This window comes from Hypanus sabinus, chromosome 18 (genome assembly GCF_030144855.1).
Source record: "Hypanus sabinus isolate sHypSab1 chromosome 18, sHypSab1.hap1, whole genome shotgun sequence".
Lineage (NCBI taxonomy): Eukaryota > Metazoa > Chordata > Chondrichthyes > Myliobatiformes > Dasyatidae > Hypanus > Hypanus sabinus.
The window spans coordinates 27,636,466-27,643,225 of NC_082723.1; the positions used below are offsets into that span (position 1 = coordinate 27,636,466).

The window sequence follows — 6,760 nt, forward strand, 5'->3', positions numbered from 1 at the left end:
ACTTCCGGCGCTAACGTAGTGTACCCACAACTTAGTGTACCCACAACTTCCAGCACTAACATAGTGTACCCACAACTTCCGGCGCTAATGTAGTGTACCCACAACTTAGTGTACCCACAACTTCCGGCGCTAACATAGTGTACCCACAACTTAGTGTACCCACAACTTCCGGCGCTAACGTAGTGTACCCACAACTTAGTGTACCCACAACTTCTGGCGCTAACGTAGTGTACCCACAACTTAGTGTACCCACAACTTCCGGCGCTAACGTAGTGTACCCACAACTTAGTGTCACCACACTTCTGGCACTAACGTAGTGTACCCACAACTTAGTGTCACCACAACTTCTGGCACTAACGTAGTGTACCCACAACTTAGTGTCACCACAACTTCCGGCGCTAACGTAGTGTACCCACAACTTCCGGCGCTAACGTAGTGTACCCACAACTTAGTGTACCCACAACTTCCGGCGCTAACGTAGTGTACCCACAACTTCCGGCGCTAACGTAGTGTACCCACAACTTAGTGTACCCACAACTTCCGGCGCTAACGTAGTGTACCCACAACTTAGTGTCACCACACTTCTGGCACTAACGTAGTGTACCCACAAGTTAGTGTCACCACAACTTCTGGCGCTAACGTAGTGTACCCACAACTTAGTGTCACCACAACTTCCGGCGCTAACGTAGTGTACCCACAACTTCCGGCGCTAACGTAGTGTACCCACAACTTCCGGCGCTAACGTAGTGTACCCACAACTTAGTGTACCCACAACTTAGTGTACCCACAACTTCCGGCGCTAACGTAGTGCACCCACAACTTCCGGCACTAACATAGTGTACCCACAACTTACGAACCCTAACCTGTACATCTTTGGAGTCACTAGGAGGAAATCTATGTGGTCATGGGGAGAAAGTACAAACTCCTTACAGACGGTGGCAGGAATTGAACGCCCAATTTTCTGTAAAGCATTGAGCTGACCACAATGCTACTGTGCGTCAGCAGAGCAAGGGCAGGTAGAACAAAAAAATATGCAGAAACCTTTACTCTCTTGTGATATTTAAAATCTATATGAGCACCTCAGTAGATTATTAGAAATAATTGAAGAAGATGTGGATAAAATTTTTGAAAGACCAGGGCCGCGGGACGCAGGGCGATGGAGGAGATGAGTTGTTGAGTCACAGAGAGATACTACTTGGAAAAAAGCCCTTTGGCTTATTGACCATCAACCACCCACTAGAAGTTACCCCTACACATCCTACCTGAGTTCCCATCAACTACCCCCAATTCTACCACTTGCCTACATACGGGGGGGGGGGGGGGGTAACTTACAGTGATTAAATTAACTTATTACATTAATGGCTATAGTCTTTATGACCATAGGACATAGGAACAAACTAGGCTATTCAGCCCTCTGAGTCTGGTCCACCACTCCATCATGGCTAATTTATTTTCCTGCCTTCTCCCCATAACCTTAGACATCCTGACTAATCAAGAACCTATCAACCTCTGTTTTAAATACACCCTATGACTTGGCCTCCACAGCCATCTGTGGCAATGAATTCCACAGATTCACTACCCTCTGGCTCAAGAAATTGCTCCTTATCTCTGTTCTAAAGGGGTGATTTGGATCAGTACATAGATAGGAAATGTGTCGAGCAGGAGTGCCCAAGCTGGAGTTCATGGGCACCTTGCCAATTGGTATTGGTCTATTTCATAGAAGAAGGTTAGGAACCCCTTGCTTAGAGGGATATATATCGGGCAAATGGGATCAGCTCAGCTGGACAACTTGTTTGGCATCAATGAGTTCAGCGGAAGTTCAAAGCTCAAAGTACGTTTACTATCAAAGTACAATACTGTGCAAAGGTACTCAGGTAGAGGAACAACATTTGATATTCCAACTGGGTAGCCTCCAATCTGATGACATGAACATTGATGTCTCCTTCCTATAAGATGATTTTTCCCAAGAACAATCCTGGTCATGAGACCACGATCGCCCACGTCATACAACATGGCACATAACGGTGATGATGAATGACTTGATTTGTATGAAAATTATGCAAAACAGCATAGCGACTAGCATAAGACTTCACAGCACCAACAACAGGGGCTCAATTCCCGCTGCTGTCTGCAAAGAGTTGTATGTTCTCTCTGTGAACACATGGGTTTCCGCCAGGTGCTCGGGTTTCCTCCCGCATTCCAAAGGTGTACGGGTTAGGGCTAGGGAGTTATGGCCATGCTGTGTCGGCACTGGGAGCGTGGTGACACTTGCGGTTTGCCCCCAGTACATCCTTGGACTGTGTTGATCATTGACACAAAGTGACACTTTTCACGGTAAGCTTCAATTTACATGTGACAAGTAAAGTTAATGTGACGAGTAAAGCAAAGTTAATCTTAAAGTTAGTTTCTCGAGGTTTTCATTGTATCGTGGCACATGTGAAAATAATAAACCAATTCCACTCCAAGCATTCAACAGTCCTATAACAGTGAGGTAGAAGCTGTCCTTGAGCCTGGTGGTTCGTGCTTTCAAGCTTTTGTACCTTCTGCCCAGTAGGAGAGGGGAGAAGAGAGGATGTTTGGATGTTGATTATGCAGTCTGTTTTACCAAGGCAGTGAGAGGTACAGACAGTGTCCACATAGAACTTAGAACAGTCCAGCACAGGAACAGGCCCTTCAGCCCACAAAGCTGTGCCAAACCAGCTAAAAAGTAAAATTTAAAAATCTAATCCCTATGTCCATATCCCTCCATCTTCCTCATATTCATCTGCCTATCTAAGCATCTCTTAAAAGCCTCTGATGTATTTGCCTCTATTACTGTACAAGGCAGCGCATTCCAGGCATCCACCACTCTGAGTAAAAAACTTTCCCCTCACATCCCCTTTGAACCTAGCCCCTCATACCTTCAATGCATGCCCTCTGGTATTCCCACAGAGGGGAGAGGCGAGGAAGATCTGTTCTTCATCCTTCACCCTCTCCTTTCCTTGCTCACAACAGATACACATTCTTTGCTTTAAAGATACACATACATGTTAAGCCTGTGGGGACCCAGTGTTTCAGAGAAAGAGAAAATAATTTGTGATTGTGTCCAAAGAAATGTCAAGCTGGCCGTCATGTATTTCACATCCAGATGTAGCAAACAAGGAATCTGAATTATTTATAGAGAGAGTTGGGCCTTCCTGAAACTCTCGATGTAAATGCGGTTAAAATGCTTTGTGCTGCTGACTAGCAGAAACAGCTTGCACGAAGTCCAAGCAACGCGCACTAAATGCTGGTGGGACGCAGCAGGCCAGGCAACATCTATGGGAAAAAGTACAGTCGATGTTTTGGGCCGAAACCCTTGGCAGGACTGGGGGAGAAAAAGCTAAGGCGTTGATTTAAAAGGTGGGGGGAGAAAAGAGAACCACTAGGTGCTAGGTGAAACCTGAAGAGGGAGGGATGAAGTAAAGAGCAGGGAAGTTGATTGGTGAGATGAGGTGAGAGAAGGAAAAGGGGATGGGAAATGGAGAAGGGGGAAGGGTTGGGGGGGGGGGGCAGAACTGGAAGTTTGAGAAATCGATGCATGCTATCAGGTTGGAGGCTACCCGAGCAGAGTATAAGGCATTGTTTCTCCAACCTAAGTGTGGCCTCATCACGACAGTGGACATATCGGAATGGGAATGGGGAGTAGGATTAAAATGGGTGGCCACTGGGAGATCCTACTTGTTCTGGGGGACGGAGCATCGGTGTTCAGTGAAGCAGTCTCCTAATCTACGTCGGGAAGCCATGTCAGGAGCACCGAACACAGTAAATAATCCCACCAGACTCACAAGTGAGGTGTCACCTCACCTAGTAGGACTGTTTAGGGCTCTGGGTGGTAGTTATGGAAGAGATGTAGGGACAGATGTAGCACTTGTTCTGCTTGCAAGGATAAGTCCACCAGAACAAGTGGGATCTCCCTGTGAAATACAATGAATTTATGAAAAAGTACACATAAGCAAAGACTGACAAACAACCAATATACAGAAGGCAAATTGTGCATGAATAAATAAATTAATAATGCTGAGAATATAAGTTGCTGAATCCTTGAAAGTGAGTCTATAGGTTGTGTGGGTGTCTACGTCCATGTGTTTGGATAAGTACACGTTGCTGGCGATATTTACACCTCGTTGTATAGATAGTACTCTCAGCTAGCCTTATCAATAAAGTGGCGATAGAATGTATATTCATGGTCTTCTGCTGCTGTAGACTTCAACGATCCACTTCAAGGTTCAACATGTTGTGCATTCAGAGATGCCCTTCTGCATTTCACAGTTGTAACATCTGGGTATTTGAGTTACTGTATACCTCTATCAAATCTCCCCTTATTCTCCTCCACTCCGGAGGAATAAAGCCCTAACTTATCCAATCTTTCCCTGTAACTCAGGTCATCCTTGTAGTTTTAAGTCCAGACCACCACAGTTCGGTAGGTTCTGAATCAAAATTAGAATCAGAATCAGAATTATCAGCGGCCACATTATTAGGTACAGGAGCGGAACCCGGAGTGATCTTCTGCTGCTGGAGCCCATCCACTTCAAGGTTAAGAAGTGTTGTGCACTCAGAGATGCTCGTCGCCACTGTTGTTACACGTGGTTATTTAAGCTGCTGTTGCCTTGCTCACTGGGTGTATTTAAAGCAGAGGTTGATATATTTTGATTGTTCAGGGCATGAAGCGATACGGGGAGAAGGCAGGAGATTGGGGCTGAGAGGATAATGGATCAGCCGTGACGAAATGGTGGATCTGGCTCAACGGGCCAAGTGGCCTAATTCTGCTCCTTTATCTTATGGTTTTATGGTATTAAAGAGTTAAGACCACAAATGACGGCCGTGAAACGTCAGGAAGGCAACATCCATCATCAGGGACCCACAACATCGGACCATGACCCCTTCTCGATGCTGCCATCAGGAGGTACAGGAGCCACAGCCCAAGGTTCAACAACAAATTCTTCCCCACTGCATCAGATTCTTCAACCAGCCTGAAAAATCCTAATACTACCTCAAGCCATATTTCTTTTTCTCTCTCTCAACTAGTATCATTATGTTGATTTTGTTGTAAGTTATGTATAATTTATGTTAATTTAAGTTTATGTTAACCTATGCTTGTCATATTTGTAATGAACTGTGCTGCTGCTGCAGAAATCTTATTTCGTAGCATTTATATCTTCACTCTATATGCCCATGACAATAAACTTGAAATTATAATGAAACAAAATTCATAATTCAAATGCACAAGAACATAGGAAGCTGCAGAGAGGAGTGAACTTTGCCCAGTACATCACAAGCACACCTCTCCCCACCATCGGTGGTGTCTACAGGTGGCACTGCCTCAAAAAGGCAACATCCATCATCAAAGATCCCCACCATCTGGGCCGTGCCATCTTCTCACAGCTCCCATCGGGCAGGAGGTACAGAAGCCTAAAATCCCACACTGCCAGGTTCATGAACAGCTTCTTCCCTTCAACCATTCAGTTCGTAAAAGCAATCAACAGAAGTCCAATCAATGCAACACTGTGACTATTTCGATCACTTTACATTAAAATCAACTTTTTAAATTCTAATTCTTTCTTTTAAAAATCATCTATAATTTATGTTTATCCTGTGTCTCTGACACAATGTACGGTTCTCAGGTTCAGGGGTTCAGCTCAGGGCTAACTTCCTTGGCCGGTAAAAGAAAATCGTTATGGAAACAGCAATGAAGAATCCTTCTACATCTGAGTGTGACAGTATACCTGAGTCTCTACCTGGGACTTGCATGACTGACAGCAGTGAAAACCAAGAGGAAGTTACTGACATGATGAAGGAAGCCCTGAACAATACCAGAGATGGAGGACCTTCATTGCTGCCCTAAACGCCAATGGCGTAGTGGGCAGTAAGTCAGTCTGATGATCACTGATGCCTCTAAGCTGCACGGGTACACGGCCACGTGATAACTAAAATGCTCCCACGCACATAGCCTTTGCTGCAGTGCAGCTGGAATTTTATTTTTTATAATGTTAACTTTGAAGTGCCATGCAGTTTTTGGGCCGCAAGGAAGTTTCCTGCTCGGGGAATGGTTGGTCTGCACAGCTCTAAGAAAATACAGAGGGAATGTTGCCTGCAATGCTGCTGCAAGTGAGGTTCTCATTGCACCTGTGCATACATGGACTTGTGCAGACGATAATAAACTCAACTTTGATTTTGAAGCTCAACTGGGCTTAGCAGTGTCTATTGTTAGTGTTTAACAACCCACAAATGATTCCAGGCTTCACCAGTTTGGTCCACCCTGAACTGTTCTTTGACCCACTGATAATGAAACAACACCCACAAAATGCTGGAGGAACTCAGCAGGTCAGGCAGCATCTATGGAAATGAATGAACAGTCAACATTTTGGGCCGAGACCCTTCAAGAAGAGAACCTCCTCTCCTCTAACTTCCATGGTCCATTCACCTATCAGAATCCTTCTTCATCAGCCCTTTACATCTACCATCTATCATTTCCCGGCTTTTCACTTCATCCCCCTCTCCTACCCAGCCCCCTGGCTTTGCCTGTACCTGCCATCTTGTATACTTCCCCTTCTCCCCACCTTCTTGTTCTGGCTTCTGCCCACTTCCTTTCCAGTCCTGATGGAGAGTCTTGGCCCGAAACATGGACTGCTTGTTCCACTCCGTAGATGTGTGCTGGTCAAGATTTCCAACATCTGCAGAATCCCTTGTGTTATGGGTAACTAAAATTCCAGGCCAGTCCCAGCAACCCACATCCCTGTGC

At 45.4% G+C, this 6,760-nt stretch overlaps 1 protein-coding gene across 5 annotated transcripts in view; it reads right to left on the reverse strand.

Annotated features, from left to right (window-relative positions):
* Positions 1-6,760, reverse strand: part of LOC132407434 (serine/threonine-protein kinase Nek6-like) — a 151,238-nt gene that overhangs the window by 66,139 nt on the left and 78,339 nt on the right. The window lies entirely within an intron of this gene.